We start from the raw sequence: 21793 nt of genomic DNA, 5'->3' as shown, positions 1-21793 counted from the left end.
TGTCATCTGCAAACTTGCTGAGGGTGCAGTCCACGCCATCCTCCAAATCATTAATGAAGATATTGAACAAAACCGGTCCCAGGACTGACCCTTGGGGCACTACGCTTGAAACTGGCTGCCAATTAGACATGGAGCCGTTGATCACTACCCGCTGAGCCCGACGATCTAGCCAGCTTTCTATCCACCTTACCGTCCATTCATCCAGCCCATACTTCTTTAACTTGCTGGCAAGAATACTGTGGGAGACCGTATCAAAAGCTTTGCTAAAGTCAAGGAATAACACATCCACTGCTTTCCCCTCATGCACAGAGCCAGTTATCTCCTCATAGAAGGCAATTAGGTTAGTCAGGCATGACTTGCCCTTGGTGAATCCATGCTGACTGTTCCTGATCACTTTCCTCTCCTCTAAGTGCTTCAGAATTGATTCCTTGAGGACCTGCTCCATGATTTTTCCAGGGACTGAGGTGAGGCTGACTGACCTGTAGTTCCCCGGATCCTCCTTCTTCCCTTTTTTAAAGATGGGCACTACAGTAGCCTTTTTCCAGTCATCCAGGACCTCCCCCGATTGCCATGAGTTTTCAAAGATAATGGCCAATGGCTCTGCAATCACATCCGCCAACTCCTTTAGCACCCTCGGATGCAGCGCATCCGGCCCCATGGACTTGTGCTCGTCCAGTTTTTCTAAACAGTCCTGAACCACTTCTTTCTCCACAGAGGGCTGGTCACCTTCTCCCCATGCTGTGCTGCCCAGTGCAGCAGTCTGGGAGCTGACCTTGTTTTTGAAGACAGAGGCAAAAAAAAGCATTGAGTACATTAGCTTTTTCCACATCCTCTCTCCACTAAGTTACCTCCCTCATTCAGTAAGGGGCCCACACTTTCCTTGACTTTCTTCATGTTACTAACATACCTGAAGAAACCCTTCTTGTTACTCTTAACATCTCTTGCTAGATGCAACTCCAAGTGTGATTTGACCTTCCTGATTTCACTCCTGCATGCCTGAGCAATATTTTTATACTCCTCCCTGGTCATTTGTCCAATCTTCCACTTCTTGTAAGCCTCTTTTTTGTGTTTAAGATCAGCAAGGATTTCACTGTTAAGCCAAGCTTGTCGCCTGCCATATTTACTATTCTTTCTACCCATCGGGATGGTTTTTTCCTGCAACCTCAATAAGGATTCTTTAATCCTTTAGAGGATTGGAACTGATTTCAGTGAAGGGACATGTTTGCTAGGTTTTTATGCATTTGCACAGGAAAACATTGAGTGTTTCTATTCATTTCAGGGATCCCTATTCAGTGGAACTCCTGAACATAATGGAAATACCATTATTTTTGTTGAAGAAAGAGGTTTGTAAGGGGGCACTTGGATTTGAACCAAGGACCACTTGAACTGTAGACAAACATTCTACCGCTGAGCTATTCCCCCATGGCTGCTGTGTGGGTAAGTCAGAGATCTTAAAGATTTTGAAAGACAGGCCCTGCCTCAGCAATCTCCTCTTCTGTTCCCAGACCACAGTGCTTTTAAAAATGGGGTTTGATTAAACTTATAGATCCATGTAAACACCACAGCTTGCACACCCACCCCCATAGCTTCCCCCAGTGACATAGCTACCACCTCTCAGGGAGATGGATTAACTACACGGACGGGACAGCTCTCTCCCCTCCGCTTAGAGCATCTTCATTATTTATGAATAGCTGGGAAATAACCTCCTGAATGGACAGTAACCAATTTATCAAATATTGCTGGGTCTGCATTCAATATGGGTACCTGGTCGTATTGGCTGGATTAGTAGGAGCATTGCCGGCAGATCGAGGGAAGTGATTATTCCCCTCTATTCGGCACTGGTGAGGCCACATCTGGAGCATTGCGTCCAATTTTCGTCCCCCCACTACAGAAACAAATTGGAGAGAGTCTAGGGGAGGGCAACAAAAATGATTAGGGGGCAGGGGACTTACGAGGAGAGGCTGAGGGCAGGGCTGCCCGGGGGGGGCAGGTGGGGCAATTTGCCCCAGGCCCTGCAGGGCCCCCATGTGAATACAGGATTCTAGAGTATTGCAACTTTTTTTTATGGATTGTTTTGCCCCAGGCCCCCTGAATCCTCTGGGCGGCCCTGCCCACTCCACCCCCTTCCCTCGTTCTCCTCTCTCTGAGGCCCCACCTGTGCTCCGCCCTCACTCCCATTGGCCACTTCCCAGCCCCGCTCTTCCACTGTGGCTGAGGCCTGCTGGTCCACCTTCCGCTCGCTCCTCTCCTCCCTGAAGGCCTCCTTGTGCCTCTCCACCCCCTACCCCACGGCCTGCCTGCTGCCCCCACCTCTCTGCCCCTCCCCTGAGACCCGCCCTGCCCACCACCCCCACCTCTCTGCCCCTCCCCTGAGACCCGCCCTGCCCACCGCCCCCACCTCTCTGCCCCTCCCCTGAGACCCGCCCTGCCCACCGCCCCCACCTCTCTGCCCCCTCCCCTGAGACCAGCCCTGCCCACCGCCCCCACCTCTCTGCCCCTCCCCTGAGACCAGCCCTGCCCACCGCCCCCACCTCTCTGCCCCTCCCCTGAGACCCGCCCTGCCCACCGCCCCCACCTCTCTGCCCCTCCCCTGAGACCCGCCCTGCCCACCGCCCCCACCTCTCTGCCCCTCCCCTGAGACCCGCCCTGCCCACCGCCCCCACCTCTTTGCCCCTCCCCTGAGACCCACTTGTCCACCTCTTTCCTCGGTCGTCTGTTGTTATTCCTTGAAACACCAAGGATGGAATTAAAAGCTGAGTTTACTCCAGGGTGAGGAAAGAAAGGAGCCACCAACCCCCTGACAAATCTCAGTGCCCCAGAGAAAACCTGCCCCCTGCTATTGCAATCACTGCTGTGCTGGGGATATGGCAGGAAAGGGACTGTCTGAATGATCAAGGCAGGAAATGGACAACAATCTACAGCAACATCATTGACCACAAACACACTCTAACCATGCTCCAGCCAGAAGGGAAATGAGCAGGAATTCTTGCAGTTCAGCCATGGACACACTTACACAAGGGCACAGCAGTGTGTGTGCTGGGGGAGCTGGTCTGAGGAAACAACTGGAATTGATCACTCAGTGAGAACAGAACTAGAGTGCAGTGAGAGACACCTCTCAACCAAGTGGTTGTGGCTGAGTGGTTAAGGTGGTGGGCTAGAAATCCATTGGGGTCTCCCTGCGCATGTTTGAATGCTGCCAACTATGGAGAAAATTGTGGTTCTTTAGTCCCAAGGGAGCTGGGTCTTGTCTCACTCTCAAGCTGTGTCTACACTATTGGGTAATGCGGCTTTAAAGTGTTTTAATTAAACAGCTGTTGCATGTCCAGAGCACATCCATGCTAGAATCTTGGATGGCCACAGAGAGCAGTGCACTGTGGGTAGCTGTGCAACTGGCTGCAGGGTGTTTTGGGAAGGGTTTGCAATGCCTCATGGGCCGGTACAGCATCACATGATGCAGGTTTCTCTATCCCACCGTTCCATGGGCATCTTACTGGATTGCCAGCTGCTTTTCAACTGCGGTGTGCGTGGCGGGGTAGAGACTGAGTGTGTGTGTGGGGAGAGGGAGTGTGTGTGTGGGGAGAGGGAGTGTGTCGCACACTGTCTCTATGTTCAGACAGCTGCTGCAAGCAACCAGTCCTGAGGCAGGGGGAGGGGGCAGCCCCAACATCAGCCCCCGCTTCCCTCACTGGCTCAGCTCAGCACAGCAGCCTCTGTCACACGCACACACACACACACTGCTGCTTAGCTCTGTGTCAGGGGTGCTGGAACAGGGGGTTTAGAGGGCCGTGGCCCCACCACTCTTAACTGGCTGTTAGGACAAATGATGGAGGGGGGAAAGGGGGAGTCTTGGGGGGGGAGAGGCATTCTGTGGGTGTGGCCTCGGGGGGAGAGGTGGTGTGAGTGTGGGTCCTTGGGGAAGGGTTTTCATGGGAGTGCCACAGTTCAGACAATAGTGACCCCCCCACTGTAAGGAAGCTCCCGCCGCCCCTGCTCTGTGTTGGTAGCGCGGGAGAGAGCAGCGTTCCAGGGCAGTGATTTGCTCCCCGGGGCTCTGCCAGGGGCGCTTGGGAGGCTGCAGGGAGCCCTGGGCCCTTTAAATCACCAGCCTGGGGAAGCCGGGCTGGGCTGGCACAGCGTACCCGCTCTTGCCAGTACCCCATACCGGAATGTACCAGCTTACGTTCACCTCCGGAAGGTCCTCACGTGGATCAATAGCTGGTTAAAAGCCAGGAAAGGGTAGGAATAAATGGACAGTTTTCAGGATGCAAACAGGTAACTAGTGGTGTCTGTACTGGGACTAGTCAACATCTTCATAAACGATCTGCTGAACAGGGAGATGACAAAATGTGCGGATGATCCAAAACTACAGAGGATAGTTAAGTCCAAAGCAGACTGGGAGGAGCTAAAAAGAGATTTCACAAAACTGGGTGAAAGGGCAACAAAACGGCAGATGAAATTCAATGTTGATCAGTGCAAAGTGATGCACATTGGCAAACATGATCCCAACTCTACATGTAAAATGATGGGATGTAAAATAGCTGTTCCAACTCAAGTGAGAGATCTTGGAGTCACTGTGGATAGTTCTCTGCAAACATCCACTCAATGGGCAGCGGCAGGCAAAAAGCGAACAGAATGTTGGGAATCATTAAGAAAGGGACAGAGAATAAGAGAGAAAATCTTATTGCCACTGTATAAATCCATGGTACGCCCATATCTTGAATACTGCGTGCAGATATGGTCGCTCCATCTTAAAAAAGATGTATTGGAATTGGAAAAGGTTCAGAAACGGGTATGGAGTGTCTGCCATATGAGGAGAGAATAATAAGACTGGGACTTTTCAGCTTGGAGAAAAGCTGACTAAGGGGAAATATGCTAGAGGTCTATAAAATCATGACTGGTGTGGGGAAAGTAAATAAGGAGTGTTACTTATTCCTTCTCATAACACAAGAACTAGGGGTCACCAAATGAAATGAATAGGCAGCCCGTTTAAAACAAACAAAAGGAAGTATTTTTTCACACAACGCACAGTCAACCTGCGGAACTCCTTGCCAGAGGAGGTTGTGAAGGCCAAGACTATAACAGGGTTCAAAAAAAGAGCTAAATCAATTCATGGAGGACATGCTCTGAGCCAGGATGGGCAGGGATGGTGTCCCTAGTCTCTGTTTGCCAGGAGCTGGGAATAGGCGACAGGGGATGGATCACTTGGTGATTCCCTGTTCTGTTCATTCCCTCTGGGGCACCTGGCTTTGGCCGCTATGGGAAGACAGGATACTGGGCGAGATGGACCCAGTCTGACCCAGTCTGGCCGTTCGTACGTCCTTACGTCCTTATGCTCCTTTCATAAGATGCCTGGGATTCTGCCTCACAATGTGTCCCTGAGGTCTCAGCCAAAATGCCCCAGACAGACACACACTCTGGGCTCCTGAAGCCTCGGCCCCCCACCTAGTGCCCTATGGATCATCCCTGACCCTTGCTGCTGCTCCTTGCTATAGACTGTGAAAGGAGCGGAGGCAGCGCAGGAGCCTTCTGGGGACGCAGCTCTGAGGCTTTGGGGAGACACATTGTCTGAGACATCAGAGCGCTGCAAACCCTGCAGCCACCCCCTCAATCCGGGGCCTGTTCCAGCCCTGAGTCTGGGCTACCGCGATCCCTCCCCCAGAGCAGGGATCCCACAGATTACAGCCTGGAAATAGGCATGTGAGACTAACTCCTGTTCTCCCTGACAGGGCCTCCCCTAGACCAAGTGCCTCTCCCAGGCAAGAAGTGTCTTCGGTGCACCCCCCCCCATATGTTAATATTTTGAATATCTTATTTTTCATTGCATTTGTAGCTCAGCTCATGATTTTGACGCACAATTTCGACGCATGATTTTCTCTGTCATATAAGATGATAAATTTGCAGGCTAGGTTCTGTAAACCTGTATTTATTCATGCCATATATAAGCAAATAAAACAAATGCATTTTCTTTAAGCATATAGAAACTTTTTAATTTTGACAGTAACTGAAATGTACTAACATCTAGCAATGGAGCACTCACCAGCACAGGATGGGCCGGTATTAAATAGTGTTACAGTAGGAGACAGCGTTAGGATGTTAACCCCAGGCCTTTAGTTGAAAGGTCGCTTCTCTCACCTTTCCCCCATGAACTGAAGCGCAGCATTACAGAGATCCAAAGATTGGCCAATGGCATTTTAAAGTGCTAAAATAGCAAGTGATGTTGGTCTCTCATTGGCCATCAGCGACTGAAGATGTGGTTTAATGAGCCGGAGCTTCAAGGCGAGGGTGGCTCTGTCCACTGCCTTCCGTTGCGCTGCTGGGCCCCAAGTCCCTGGTGGCCAATATGTGACGCTGGGAGAAGAGAGTGGGGTGGCAAGTGGCGGCAGGACTTTTGCCACCAGGGTCTAGCTGCCCAACTTCCTCCTGGTACTGCTGGCCCCCCGTCGCCTTCAGGTAACCCAGGAACTAAGGCAGGAATAGGGCGAGGAAGCGAGTAAAGCCGAGCAAGGAAGGCAAAAATGAATCTTGTCTTCATGGGCCGCTCACAATGACGTCCTTTTTCTGTGCCACAGCTGACAACAACATCCCAGACAGAAAAGCAGAAGCCCAAAAAGAAACCGAGCAGCTGCTGAAGTAGTTCAGTTGGGAGCGTGCTAGACTAACAGGCTCTTCTGTCCCCCTTTGTGCACGGGTGGGATGTTTTCTGAAAGTGCAGCAGTTCCTTTAACTGCCACGAGTCCCTCATTTCAGGCTATGCAGCAGGAAAAGGCAGCATGGGCTTCTGCACCGAGTTGGCCCACCTGACTTTCATTCTTCTCTTGCGCTTTGTCAGCAAGGGGAAGAAAAAGAAGCTCTCCCTCAAGCTGGAGTCACAAGGGCGACGTAAGGACGACTTCCTGAGTGCCCGCTCCAGTCCTCTGCTCTGCCAGCTGACCTATTGAAGGGCTGCTACCACTTTCTCCAGGTTTGTCCATCGGTCTGTGCCAGGGTGAGCAACAGCCAAGCAGATGGAGTTTCTGTAGTGCAGTGGTTATCGCATTTGCCTACCACGCAAAATGTCCCTGGTTCAAAACCAGGCAGAAACATGCTGGCTTCCTTTTGCCAGATCCCCTTGCTGTTCAGGAAGGCCTCCTCCTTCTCCTATTGGCCTGTCCCTGGGATAACTCCAACCCCCGCATGACAGAGGGTGCAGACAGCAGTGGAGAAAGCACCTTGGCGTCACGCTGGAGAACCTAGAGGAGTGCGGCGTGTCACCTTTTGGAGGCTTGTGGCTTGGCCTCCTCTGCTGTTGGAGGTTGGCCGGTGGAGGCCGGCTCTTCCTGCTGGCCTCCTCTGCGTGACTTGCCAAAGGAGGAAGTGAGGCAGGAATGGGGGGAAAAGAGGAAAGTCGAGCTGAGGAAGGCAGGGCAGAAGCTAAGCGCCTCAGTGCGGCTAAAAGGGGTTAGTAGAGCGTCACCATTCGTTCTGCAAAGCCGGGGGAGGTGCGGTTGGCTGCTGGGAGGCAGAATCCTGTGCCTGCCTCTTGGCTTCCCAGGGGTGGCTCCTTGCAGCCCAGGAGAAGCGGGGTTCTAGGGGGAAGGAAAAGCAGCAATGGCGAGGCTGAGTGGGCTCCTTTCTGGCCAACATGGTGGGTTTGGGAGTTGCCTGTAAGCCATAAGTGGACTTGGTGGAGTGAAAACCGCTGCTCCATTCTGGCTGACCTGGGGGCGCCATTGATGACATGGGAGTGGGGGCAGGGCGCTGGCTGTGAGCAAATGGGATCCAGGAAGCCCCAGCCTGCCCCTCCAGGGGCCGAGTCGTCTTCTTCTCTCCTGCCATGGGGAGCCCGGCCTTAAGCCTGCCCAGCATGCGCTGCAGCTCGAGCATTAAGCCTTCCTGTGGCATAACCTAACTACGGCCTAGTGTAATCAGGTGTAAAGTTTAGATTGTGAATTTATCTTTAATTTCCATGGTAACTTACTTTGATCTTTTATGCCTACCACTTATAATCCTTAAAACTCCATCTTTCTGTAGCTAATAAATCTGTTTTATGAAACTGGTGTATTTTCCTTGAAGTTCTTGGGAAATCGCAGCTCCGTTACAAGGCTGGTTCATGTACTATTCACAGTGAGGGAGGGGTGGGCTCTGCGTAATAAACTCACACTGATCAGGCTTCTGATTAAGGCAAGATAGTATGATCCAGGGACGCCAGACTGCAGAGCTGGGGGGAATTGGCGGGAGGCTCTCTATCATTAGTGTTATGAGTGGCTGGGAGAAGCATTCATGTAACAGTTGGATGTGTCCCTACCTGTGGATGTCTGTGTAAGTGCAATATCTGCCAGAGATTCACAGCTCTTCACAGCATCATCGTGTGAGAGGGAGCCCAGGCAGTGGGACACAGGGCTCAGGGGTCCCACTGTTCAGGTTGCATCCCATAGATCCCATCACAGACTTTCAACAACCACAGCAGATGTTCACTGAAACAGTGAGAGAGATGCCAAAATAGTGATCTCCAGTGCCTGCAGACATCAAACTATCAGGAATTCTGCGCACAGAGAGGACTCTGCTAGTGGAAAATGCCTGTGGAAAAGACCCTTCTGTCCCCAGCTGTGGTCGTACAGTGCTTAGTGCTCTGCGTTGTGGCCTCAAGAGCCATGGATGCAAGTTGAGTTATGGTGACCTTTTCCTTGTCTCCACATTTCTTAGGTGCCTCCTTCCAACACTTGTCAGAAAAAATGACCGGTTTCTTTTGGAAGCATTGCAAGGCAGAGGCAGTCTTCTCTGTTTCCCCAAAAGATTGACCAAAAGGTGGGAGGAGTGGACACATTTGGCAAGGCACCACTGGGTGCTGCATCTCTAACCTCCACTTTACCTGGCAGGTGCCTCTGGGACTTTTCTCCCAGCGGCTCCATTTTTCATCAGTGACAATCAAAAGGAAGATGACATGATATCTGTGTGCAGACATCCCCAGCGAATCACAAGGACGTGTGGCACAGGCTCTCGTGTTGCAGCAATTGCAGTTGAAGCAACCACCATGCTAATGCCAGTCACAGCAGCCTTTTCATCAACTCCAGGCTTGTGATTTGATTCTTTCCAATGTTTCTCTCCAAAGAAACTTTTTCCTTAGCAAGCAATTACTTGGATAACAAGGGAGGTCTCTTCTGTTTCCCGGAAAGACACAGGAAAATGTGAGCAGAGGAGACAAAGCCATACAACAAGGCACCACTAGGAGTTGAACCCAGGATCTCCTGTTTACTAGACAGGTACTTTAGCCAGCTAAGCCATGGTGCCTGCTTCAAGAAAATACTTGCAACTGTTCCATTTGATGGTCCAGGACAACACCTGCAAATTCCAAACTACAGACGTTCCCCATTTCCCTCAAGACTTGCAAGGAAGAACTGTCAGGCCAAGCCAGGATCTCCTGGTTACTAGGAAGACACTTCAGCCAGCTCTTCCCAAAGATCACTATCCAGAGACCTTTAAACAGCCACTGCAGATGTTCACCACAAAAGAGATGCCAAAATGGAGTTCTCCACTGCCTGCAGCCATCACACTACCAGGAGTTCTATGCACAGAGAGGCCCCTGCTGGTGGCAAAAGGCTTTGGTAGAGACTCTTCTAACACCAGCCATGTTCATATACTGTTTAGCACTTTGTGTTGTGACTTCAGCATCCAGAGATGCCAGTTCAGTTAGGGGACATTTTTCCTGTCTCCACATTTGCCTAATGGCTCCTTTCAACACTTGTCACCAAAAAGACCTGTTTCTTTTGCAAGCGATGTACAGCTAGGCAAAGGCAGTCTTCTCCATTTCCTCAAAAATCACCAAGCTGTGGGGAGAGGAGACACATTCAGCCAAGCTGGATGCTGAATCTCCTCTTTCTTCAGCAGGTGTCTGTGAAGAACATAAATCTCCATTGTGTAGAGGAAAAGAATAGGAGTTTATTACACACAGCGCTGGCGGAGTGGGCTTATTAGGCTCAGGGACATTATTAATTAATTAATTACAATAGAATATATAGATTTTCCATGGGTGGGGGAAAGTGACGGCGTAGGCAGTTCCAAACCCTGGGATAGGTTTTGCAGCAAGACAAGATAGCACAGTAGCCAATGGTTAACAGGTTACATAATGTCTCCACCCATGGTCTCAAGTTAGCAAGTTAACATTTCATTAATACTTTGATAATATGTTATTAGTATAAAATATATATGTTGAATTCTGATTTGAGGTCCATAGGAATGGAGCAACTCCTTTGATTGTCCAACAGGTACATTCCTAGGGGTTAAAGCAAAGAAACAGTGAAAGTATATGGCAATAAAGATAGTTTTCTGTGTGTCTTTAGGCAGGCATTGGTCCCTGGGAAGGGAGGTGGAAGGATGCCATATCTTATACTGACATGTGCCAACTTTTCATAAACTCAAGGTTGGCTCTGTGGGAAAAACGTCTCCCTACAGAAGAGACTAACACAATAGGAACAGGGATTCTTTGCTCAATCTGCAACTCTGAATAAGACACAATTCTTTAGTTCTTAGCTCCAACATCTGGCAATTTGCTGACCAGGCCTATCTCAGCAAGCAAGGCTTTCTGTTTACCCAGCTTTCTCTTAACTGATCACTATTTGCTAGGCCTCTCGTCCCCGGACCATACTCTGGACTTTGGGTCTGGAAAAGAGCTGGCACAAGCCATAGACCAGGTTGTTATATAAAATGCACATGGATTTTAATCCTTCACATACAGTAATGGCAAAGTTCTTGGTTCAGGCTTGTAGCAGTGATGGAATAAGCTGCAGGTTCAAATCAAGTCTCTGGAGTACATCCTCCTCTGGGATGGGCCATTCAGTCCTTTGTACAGAGCTTCAGTTTGTAGCAAAGTCTCTCCAGAGGTATGAAGCAGGATTGAAGACAAGATGGAGATGAGGCATCAGCCTTTTATAGTCTCTTGCCATGTGGTCTTTGCTTTCTTTGTCCCAAGGACACTCTGTCCAGCACGTGGCATAGAAAAACCTTAGAGTTCTCTCCATAGGCAGGTCCCTGCAGACCTTCCTGAGTCACAAGGTGTATCTGCCTTCTCTCAATGGGTCGATTGTGTAGCTGAAATACAGACAGCATAGAGCCAATATTAATAACGTCAACTACAAAAATGATACACATCTAGAGATAGCATCATTATAATCAGCCAGTCAGAACCTCTCCATAGACCCCTTACACGACAACCTTTCTACAATATTGGCTGCAAATATAGAACAGTGGTTGCAATGGTGATCTATACAGTTACAAATCATGTCAATAACATCACAGGAGCTGACACGGCATCAGTGAGACTGATACTGGAATACTGCCTCCAGTTTTGGTGTCCTCATTTGAAAAAGATGTTGTGAAATTGGAGCTGGGGCAGCAAAGAGCCACCTAATGTTCTGAGGGCTGGAGAAAAATGCCTTCTAGTGATCTACTGAAAGAGCTCAACCTGTTTAGCTTATCAAAAGATTGAAAGGTGATTTCACTGAAGTGTTGAAGTGCCTTAATGGAGAGAAAAGATTGGATATTAAAGGGCTCTTGAATTGAGCAGAGAAAGGCATAACAAGACCCAATGGCTGGAAGGTGAAAAGAGACAAATTCATATTACAACTAAGGCACAAAAATTCAACAGCGAGGATGATTTACTACAGGAACAAGCTACCAAGGAAAGTGGTGGATTCTCCATCTCCTGATGTCATTTAATGAAGACTAGATGCATTTCTGGAATGTGTTTGCCTCAAAAGTAGCTCTTGTGTCATACAGGAGGCCTGTGATACGCAGGGGGTCAGATTAGATGCTCTAATGGTCTCTTCGGGCCATAAAGTCGACTAATTTCTGAAAAACTGAGGGTACGTCTACACTACGGGATTATTCCGAATTTACATAAACCGGTTTAGCAAAACAGATTGTATAAAATCGAGTGCGCGCGGCCACACTAAACACATTAAATCGGTGGTGTGCGTCCACGGTCCGAGGCTAGCGTCGATTTCTGGAGCGTTGCACTGTGGGTAGCTATTCCGTAGCTATCCCATAGTTCCCGCAACCTCCCCCACCCCTTGGAATTTCCGGGTTGAGATCCCAGTGCCTGATGGGGCAAAAATCATTTTCGCGGGTGGTTCTGGGTAAATGTCGTCAGTCACTCCTTCCTCTGGGAAAGCAACGGCAGACAAGCATTTCGCGCCTTTTTTCCCTGGATTGCCCTGGCAGATGCCATAGCATGGCAATCATGGAGCCTGTTTTGCCTTTTGTGACTGTCACAGTATGTGTACTAGATGCCGCTGACAGAGGCAATTCAGCAGCGCTACACAGCAGCATGCTTTTGCTTTTGCATGACAGCAGAGATGGTTACTAGCCATACTGTACCATCTACCATACCATAAACTGGTAATAAGATGATCATGGTTACCAGTCCTTTTGCACCATTGGCGCAAAAGCCAAAATTGGGAATGACTCCCTGAGTCAATCCCTCCTTTTTGGTATCTAAAAATAGAATCAGTCCTGCCTAGAATATGGGCAAGTGTACTAGAGAACCACTGTATCATAGAACCAGATAGCACAGCTGCTCTGTGTCAGATCCTGCAGAAATTATGAGCTGTATGCTATTCACAAGGGGGTGCTCCTGCAACAACCCCACCTGTTGATTCCGTTCTTCCCCCAGACTTCCTGGGCTACCGTAGCATTGTCCCCCCACTTGTGTGATGAAGTAATAAAGAATGCAGGAATAAGACACAGTGACTTGTTAGTGAGAAATGAGTGGAAGGCAGCCTCCAGCTGCTATGATAGTCCAGACAGGACATTAAGCAGTGTGGGGGAGAGGAGCCCAGCATCCCGCTGCTAGTCCAGAGGCAATTGAATCTTTTCTTTACACATGAAGGGTCGGGGCTGATGGAGCTCAGCCCCCTGTTACTATGACAAAGATGGTTACCAGCCATACTGCACCATCTACGAGGAAAAATTAGGAGCAGGCGCCCTTGATCGACCTCACGGATGCTAGTCGGCATGGTTACCAGTCCTTTTGTACTGCCCCATGTGCCAATAGGCTGATGATGACGATGGATATCAGCCATATTGCACCATCAGCCACCCATGGCGGGGGGGGGGGAAGCAAGGATGTTGGTGTTGAGTGCTGCAGCATCGCGTCTATCTGCAGCACTCAGTAAAGATAGGGTGACATGTAAAAGAGTCAAGAGAGGATTGTTTTCCCTTTCACTTCTGGGGGGGGGTGGGGGGGGGTGCGTAAATTGCCGAGCTATGCCCTGACCCACCGCGGACAATGTGTTTGACCCTAGAAGCATTTGGAGCTCAGCCAAGAATGCAAATGCTTTTCGGAGACTGCAGGAACTGTGGGATAGCTTGAGTCCTCCAGTCCATGAGCGTCCATTTGATTCTTTGGCTTTCCGTTACGCTTGTCACGCAGCAGTGCGCTGAGTTCCTGCTATGGCGTCTGTCTGGAGATTTTTTTAAAATGATTTTGAATTTCGTCTTCTGTAACGGAGCGCTGATAGAACAGATTTGCCTGCCCTTACAGCGATCACATCCGCATGGTCCATGCTGGAGCTCTTTCTTTATTTTGATTTTTAACTGCATCGCCACACGTGCTGAACGGAGCTCCACGCTGGGCAAACAGGAAATATTCAAAAGTTCGCGGGGCTTTTCCTGTCTACCTGGCCACTGCATCCGAGTTCAGATTGCTGTCCAGAGCGGTCAGTGGTGCACTGTGGGATACCACCCGGAGGCCAATACCGTCGATCTGCGGCCACACTAACCCTAATCCGATATGGTAATTCCGATACTAACGCTACTCCTCTCGTTAGGGAGGAGTACAGAACTCGGTTTAAAGAGCCCTTTATATTGATATAAAGGGCCTCTCAGTGTGGATGGGTGTGGCGTTAAATCGGTTTTACGCTCCTAAAACCGGTTTAAACGCTTAGTGTAGACCAGGCCTGAGGCCAGGCATTGGGAGCAACGTCTGATGTTTCCCTGTCTAGCCGGCTTGCTGCCTAGAACGAACGCTCCTTGAGTGGGGTGATCCACAGGGAGTAGCTCAAACCTCCAAAGTGCCTGGCCAGGGGCAGAACATTGGCACAGCGAGGGAGGGGTGCGGCAGTGACATCACAAAGGCCTTTGGCAGGACCTCAGCCTATTGGTCCAAGGTGGTGGGGAGGTGGTGACCTCACAGAGAGATGCTGACATCAGCCAGGCAGGACAGGGGCGAGGGGCCAGGGAAACCTCAGAGACCCCTGTGGCTTTGCTCCAGCAAGTCTCCTTCTCCAGGTCTCTCTCTGAGGACTGAGGGAGTATTCGGGTTCACGGACGTGAGCGCCAGGAGGAACCTCTTTCAAGTTTTCGCCTTCCCTTTTAGTGATTTTACTAGAAAACAGCCGTCCCTGTTTAGGTGGGGTGTCACAGTTCGGATGCCGGTGGCCCCCCCATGTATGGAAGTTCCCGCCCCCTGCTCTGTGTTCGCAGGGCCGGAGAGCAGCATTCCACGGCAGAGATTTGCTCCTGGCTGCCAGAGCAGAGCAGCAGGCTCAGCTGTCAGAACTTCCTGGAGCTAGGAAAGGGGGAGGGCCCAGCCTCTTTAGCAGGAATGCAGGGCAGGTGAGTTCACGGCGGGCATTGTGGGATACTGGCGGAGGCCAGTTATGGTGATTTAATGACCAGCAGCATTTACACTGGCACTCTGTCACTGTAAGTTTGCTGCAAAAAGCTCTAGGCCTCTCATCGAAGTGGTTTTATTTTGTCACCAAAACAGGGCAGTTTTGTCGCCAGACATGGCATTGCAGTGTGTACACCAGCCACATCAAGCTGCCAACCGAGGGAGCATTGTGTGTTCTTCACACACCTGAGCAATATATTTCTGCTGAAACAACTTTGTAGTGCAGACCTGGCCAAAGATTCACTCACACACACAGCTTGCAAGGAAAATGTCACCTGCTCCTCTGCTTTGCAGAATCCAAACACAAGGAAAGCTTGTCAGGGCCTGGTGGAGATGGCAGGGAGTCAGGTGTGGGCAGACACTAGGTCTTACACCCAGGCAGGCACCAGGGCTTAGCTGGCTAGATGGGCCTTTGGTCTAGCCTAGTGTGGTTTTTCTCATGGTTTAAGTTATACTCACGGGCACTGATAATAGTTATTGAAAGTTTGGGAGTTAGGCGCTGATAGATCAGTGGTCCAAGCCCCATGTAGACACCCCGCTCCCTCTAGGACAGGGGCAGGTCTGAGCTCTCGCACCAAACGCTCATTGTGGATGCCAGAACCTGTGAGTGGCTCATTTCGTTTGCACCCTGGGTTGAGTCCTGCTTTGTGCACCGTGTCTGAGCCCTGGTCTACACTTACCTTGCAGTCCGACGCGGGGAGTTCTCGGAGTTCGAACTATTGCGTCTGATCTAGACGCGATAGTTCGAACTCCAGAAGCGCTAGGTCGAACTCCGGTACTCCACCGCGTCAGGAGGAGTTGCCGGAGTCGACCTGCGAGCCGCGGACTTCGCTTCCCCGCCGTCTGGACGGGTAAGTTTTCGAACTAGGGTAGTTCGAATTCAGCTACGTTATTCACGTAGCTGAATTCGCGTACCCTAGTTCGAATTGGGGGGGGGTGTAGACCAGGGCGGAGAATGAAAATCCTAAGCCACCCTTTGAAATGATGAATGCAGCAGGACGTGTCATTGTCCCTGCCCCAAAGCCGACAGACCAATGGAGAAATGCCGTCGAGTCCAAGGTAATACTTCACTGCGGTTTTACCATTTCCACTTGCTAAACTCCCTCCTATCTGCCCAGCTCAGGTGTCCTCTGCCTCAGCTGCTGCTCCCGGCCTGCTCTAGAGTCAAACATGCAGGGCCCCCAGGGGAACAGAGGCTGGGACAGGGCAGCAGCCTGGGCTGGGCTGGGCAGATGCTGGGAGTTCTTGTTCCCTGAGAACTGGCCTGGCTCCCTTCTCAACAGCAAACAAATCAATTCCACGCCCCCTCCCCAGGAAAACCAGCCTGGAGCCAAGGGCAGCAGGGGACGATTCCCTTGAGTTCCCACCGAGGCAGGAGAGAACCCAGGGCCTTTCTAGCAGAGTTTATGGAACCGACGTGGGGAAACCAGCCTTTAATAACAGGCAGTTCACGTTTAAGCTCAGTGTTTTTAACAATTTTTACAACCTTAAATCACCCTTCAGTCGCAGTGTCACTATCCATAACGTTGCTTCAGCCTTATAGGTTCCCAAGTGCAAAACTCAACATCTCTTCAAACACAAGAGAGTGCAGATCAGTCAGTGTTCAGAGTCATCCCACATAAAAGAATCATGTTGTGGTACATATTGGCCTCATCATGTGGCCGTTGCCTTTCCCTCCGCTCTGTTAAAAGTTTTGGTATTTTGCACAGAAACTTTCTTCCCTCCGGAGAGACCTGGGAACCAAGGCTGCAAGACAAACACCTTTAAGAGGAGGCGTAACCTGTCAAAAAATGATCTCCCTCCTTCAGTTCAGTGACAGCCTGAAATGTTACTTATCCCAGCAGAGCCGGAGGATTGAAAGCAGCTACATCAAATCCCTGTGTAGCTAGCAGGAATGAACACAAACATGCCCTGGTATCTGAAGAGATGTTTAGTTTTACCCTTGGTAAACTAGAAGTCTAAAGGCAAGGAAGGTGGTGCCATATATAAAGAGTGAAACACAAAACAATTATCATAGTTATGCCCATAGTGATTGCAAAATATTTCTATATTCTTCTGATTATCATCAGTGTATTATTTTCTCTGGTGTCTATACATTGACTATGCCTTGACCAAGAAATTTGAATCTAGATAAAATAATCGACTACCCCTGGTTAAGACAATGGACTTGATACCCACTCGGGCATCCCTACAAAGGTTCAGGTACGAACACCAGGGGCTGCCTTTTAGCCATAGCTTTTAATCAGGGCAATACATTGATCCTGTAAAATCATTTCCCAGCCGGAGTCCATCGCCCACATTCCTTAGGGCATTGGGCCACCATGGGGACGTTTCATTTCCCTCCTCAATTTCACAGAGACACAATTTCCTTTGCACAGATCCATGAACAGCAAAACCTCCCTGTGTCTCTTGTCTGAGCCAGGGCATTCGATTCCATTGACACCTTCTCTCCTGCAATGGCAATGGTCATGCAGATGGGACGAGGCCACCTTCACCTCTGACAGTGAGATATTGGATCAGCTCTTTCTTTACGCTGCTGCTGTTAGTCCATGAAACATCTGGGATGGATGCAAGGCTGAGTTCATGCACCAACCCCCTGAAACATTTCAGTGCCCCAGAGAAATCTTGACCCTGGCTATTGGCATGATCTGGTGCAGATTCGAATAGGAACGGGGCGGTCTGAATTGTCAGTGTGGGGAATACACAACAATCTATAGCAATGTCATTAACCTCGAACACACTCTAATCATGCTCCAGCCGGAAGGGAAATGGGCAGGAACCCTTGTTGTTCAGCCATGGACACACCTACACTAATGCACAGCCAGGAGTGTGCTGGGGGAGCTGGTCTGAGCAATGTGAAGTGACAATTCAGTGAGAACAGAATCATTGTGTAGTGAAGCACCTATACATCAAGTAGTTGTGGCCGAGTGGTTAAGGTGATGGACTAGAAATCCATTGGGGTCTCCCCAGGCAAGTTTGAATCCTGCCAACTATGGAAGCATCAGTGTATTGTCACTGCTCTTGTTGTTGTGCCTGAGCATCCACAGAGCCAGACCTGGTCTCACTCTGAGGCTGTCTACACTTAAAATGCTGCTGTGACACTGCTACAGCACTGTGGAGTAGACAGTTGCTACAGTGAGTGGAGGGGTTTTCCATCCCTGTAATAGCTACATTGACAGAACAATCTTTCCTTTCATTTAGCAGTATCTAACCATGGCTTAGGGCAGCTTAATTATACTGATTCCAGGGTTTTTCACACCCTGAAAGATGTACTTCTTAGAGGGGTTATCCCATCACGCCCCCATTCCCTGGTCCTTCTCGCATGACCTGAGAGCAGCAATACCTGCAGTTCAAGAGGTGCAAACAATTCAATGTTTGTTGGGGTAAACTTCCAGCAAACAACGATTCCAATTTCCTTCCTCGGTATCGCCCTTCCCAGCTCTGACACCACAGAGGCTTGTCTGTGTCCCTGTTCCCATTCCCCCCCTTAGCAAAACATAACTCCAATTCCCCTACTCCCATTCCCATTCCCCCCCATTACTTCCTGATTGACTGCAGACTATATAGTAAAACTGGAGTTCTGCTTAGCTATACCTTAACCAATCATTTTACTGAAATGTAACTAACCAATCCCAACATATTGTAACATGGTTATCTAACCAGTTATACCGCACCACCTGAATTGCTTTACAGCCAACAAATTAATTATCCATCAGACAGAAACAATCACAGAACCAGACAGAGATTATGCAGACAAGCAATAGGAAAGTGGAGACTACAGTGATAGAACAACACAGAAATGAGGATTTCAGACCCCAGCTATTGATAAGTGAGTTGTCGCTAGACAGGATGCGATCATGGTAGAGGTTGTGGATGTTGGTTGCTTAACTGCCTGGCTCCCAGGGCAGGATTTTGAGGGTCTCAGAATGCCAGCACCCATCTTTTGTTCGCTTAAAACGTGAGCAGGGAGATTCCAACACTGCAGAACTCATGGAACTCCAGGGAACGTGTAACTTTAGGTCCGGGTGAGTGTGCCTAAAAATCAGCTGTGCTGGAGAAGGTCTCTAGGAGTTGAAAGAGATGTGCCATCTTGGCCTCCCTAAATATTAATGAAAACTAGGGTTGATAAGTCACATACTTTGTAGCATTAGGATTGTGGACTTGTCCAAAGTGCCAGTTTTAAGACTCTTTTTTCCTCTCTCTTGGGTCTTCTGGTTTCTGCATAGAGACGTGGTTTCAAATCCCACTCCTGACATGACCATTTTCTTTTATCTGGAGAAAATGGCCTCACTTCAATCTCCTTTGCAACAATAGAACACCATTTGTTTAGCTTTTCTATTCCAGTAGTTGTGAGAGAAGTTCCAAACTAGGGGGAAACAGGGCTTTTTCTCTCGACCGATCAATTTTTGTCTTCCTTCATTCCAAGCCATTTTCTCAGATACAGCCGTATTTCCCACACTTTTTTGTTCAGCGTTCTTTGATTTTATGAAATTTTAGGGTCATCATTTAATTGCCACAAAACTGTACTTATGAAGTGAAACCCAATATTTTTTGGATATTCTTGCAGGAGAGTTTTGCTTTCTGACCTGGAATTGAACAGGGGCTACCCAAGGGGGACAATGCTACTCCCTTTTCTTGCCCCATCCGAAAAAACATACATTCCCGATGCCCTTTGATTCCTTGCCCTTTTTAGGGTGAATTTACACTTCTCAGAAGTAGAATGCTTTACAAAACCACTCAAAAGCTCAGCAGTGTCGTAAGCAATGGCTTCCGGAAACGTGCCCAGCTTTTCTTTAATTTGGTGATACAGGTCCAGGCAAGGGACTGGATACAGGCCTGGATCAGAATCTTCGTTACCAGAGCTGGAATTTCTATTTAAAAAGAGCTATTTTTCTGCAGCTATTAGATTTCCAACATTGATTTCATTTTATACACATTTTGAGCATCTATTAAGGATAAATTGAACAAAAATACCACTTCTCTTTCCTCAACATCTGCATCATGAAGGGGAGCATTCCGAATAGGAAAGATCTTCTGTGGGGCATGGGTTACAAAAATGCTTCGGGAACCAAATACATGGGCATTTTGCCAAGTTAAAAATCACTTAATGTGGAATTCTCTCCCCAACCGATCTGAGAAAATACTGACTTAAATAATTGAACTACACTGTGATCATATGCACTTCCCTCAGTTAGTTGGGCTTCTGCTGTTGTTCACCATTTCCGAATGGAGATTTTAAATCACTGCTGTTTCTTTGTTAGCATGTGCAGTAAATTGGAGAGTTCTCCACTGTTGACAGAACTGCACTTGAACTGTCACCATGGAGGGGTGGGGAAAAAGCAAAGCTGAAGTGACAAATGAGGACTTTAGGAAATGGTCATTTGTCTTCAATTCTCCAATAAATCTGAGCTACGTCCTATCGAACTGAACTAATATCCAATTGGGTGAGCAAACAGCCTTCAGGAAAGAGAGAAACCCACATCACAGAGAGACAGAATACTGTAGCCTGATCTGGGGTGGGTTAATAGGGTCGGTGGAATTTATCCACTTAGTTTTAATTTTATTTGATAATTAATTTTCTAATTATTTAGTAATATTAATAATTAATAGATATTAATAACATGGGTATGGCTCGCCAATGTGTATGATCAGAAGATAAAGTTCGTCCTGAATCAGGCTTCACAGAGTTTATAAAAGGAGCTTCGGGGTATATGACAGGAACTTACACTGAGACAGAAATAGTCATAAAGACCTTTTATTAAAATCAATGAAACAACAAGAAAGTGTAAAAATATTAAAACAGTTCGAGATCACAAAGTTACAAATATCACAGTTCTTTAAGAGAGATATTTATGATAATACACTGTTATAAACTCACTCTGTGTAGTAGCACTTTGGGTGTTGTTCACACTTTTGGTAGAGGAAGTGATAGTATGGGTATGACTTTAACCCTATATAAACTAGGTGCTTTTTAAAAGTTAAAGCAGAAACTAGATTCCTTTATACTTACAGCTTTGAAAGGAAATAATACCACGGCCTATTAATAGTTAATAGCCTTGTAGATGGGTAGCATCGATGCGTAGATGGAGTTGAGGCGATGGGTAAACAGGAACAGATAGATGGGTGTATCACCTGCCTAATAGTGATTTGTTTCACCTTTTATAGAGCATTATTCAGAAATCCTTCCTCCTATGCCCAAATTTCATCTTCCCCCACGGAAATGTTAGGGTACACCTGCCTCATAGGCTAACATATGTGTGCATATGAGTGACAGTTATGTACGCATTTGTGGTGTACTTGTTAGATTTGTGGGCAAAAATCCCTATTTCCATCCTTTACTGTTATTGGTTCAGTTAAAGGTCTCCAGACATTTGCGTAGGTAATTTGTATTATTATTACTTTTCTGAGTAAGGGTCCTAAAGGTTACCTTTAGCGTCACAGGATGTTTGACCTGGATGTCTGACCTGGATGTCTGTCTTGCATTTCAGCTATTGCAAATCTATTAATCTATAAGCCTATTACATACTTAAATTTATCAAAAAGACATTTTATACAGACCAACAGATTAATCCTCAGGGCTACAATACATGACAATGAAAGTATGAAGAGAAATTCCAGAGCAGGTTACATCTGACTATTTAGAATCAGGACAAGAGATTCTCCCATCACATTCTCCTCTGATCCATTCAAAGCAGCTTCACTCAGCACTCTCTCAATAGTCAGTTATGTTATTTACAAAATTGTAAGTATCCCAGCATCCCATAATGGGGGACAAAATAGTCTTCTTGCCAGAAGTGGCTTTACCAATAGATGAAACCTGGAATTTAAACACCAAATAATCACACTATGTTTGGGATCCATTCAAATTCCCCTTCCAGGTCTTTGACACTTTCATCTCCAGTCACAGCGACTCTGATATAGGAGGAAAGAAATCAAAGCATCATCTCCAAGCACAGACAGCTGAGAACTCTTCCTCAAATGACATTTTGAGAAGTGGAGGGACAGAATGTGATGAAAATAAACTCTGCACAGAGAAGCCAAAATGTAACAGTTCTGGAGTGATGGGGAAGGAGGGAATCTCTGAACCACCCCATCTCCTTCCAGTGTCACAGAGGCCGAAATGACACTTTTTCCCCCTGCTCCTTT

At 48.2% G+C, this 21793-nt stretch overlaps 3 non-coding genes across 3 annotated transcripts; 1 reads left to right on the top strand and 2 right to left on the bottom strand.

Moving 5' to 3' along the window:
* Positions 1–1350: 1350 nt before the first annotated feature.
* TRNAC-ACA lies at positions 1351–1422 on the bottom strand. The gene has a single exon. It is a non-coding gene; the product is annotated as a tRNA-Cys (tRNA).
* Positions 1423–7009: 5587 nt separating this feature from the next.
* Positions 7010–7082, top strand: TRNAG-ACC. Its single transcript has one exon. It is a non-coding gene; the product is annotated as a tRNA-Gly (tRNA).
* A 2111-nt stretch (positions 7083–9193) lies between these two features.
* On the bottom strand, positions 9194–9267 carry TRNAT-AGU. The gene has a single exon. It is a non-coding gene; the product is annotated as a tRNA-Thr (tRNA).
* Between the last annotated feature and the right edge of the window lie 12526 nt (positions 9268–21793).

This window comes from Mauremys mutica, chromosome 6 (assembly GCF_020497125.1).
Source record: "Mauremys mutica isolate MM-2020 ecotype Southern chromosome 6, ASM2049712v1, whole genome shotgun sequence".
Classification (NCBI taxonomy): Eukaryota; Metazoa; Chordata; order Testudines; family Geoemydidae; genus Mauremys; species Mauremys mutica.
The sequence above is the reverse complement of the archived record's forward strand: the minus strand, read 5'-3'. Positions and strand labels throughout refer to the sequence as shown.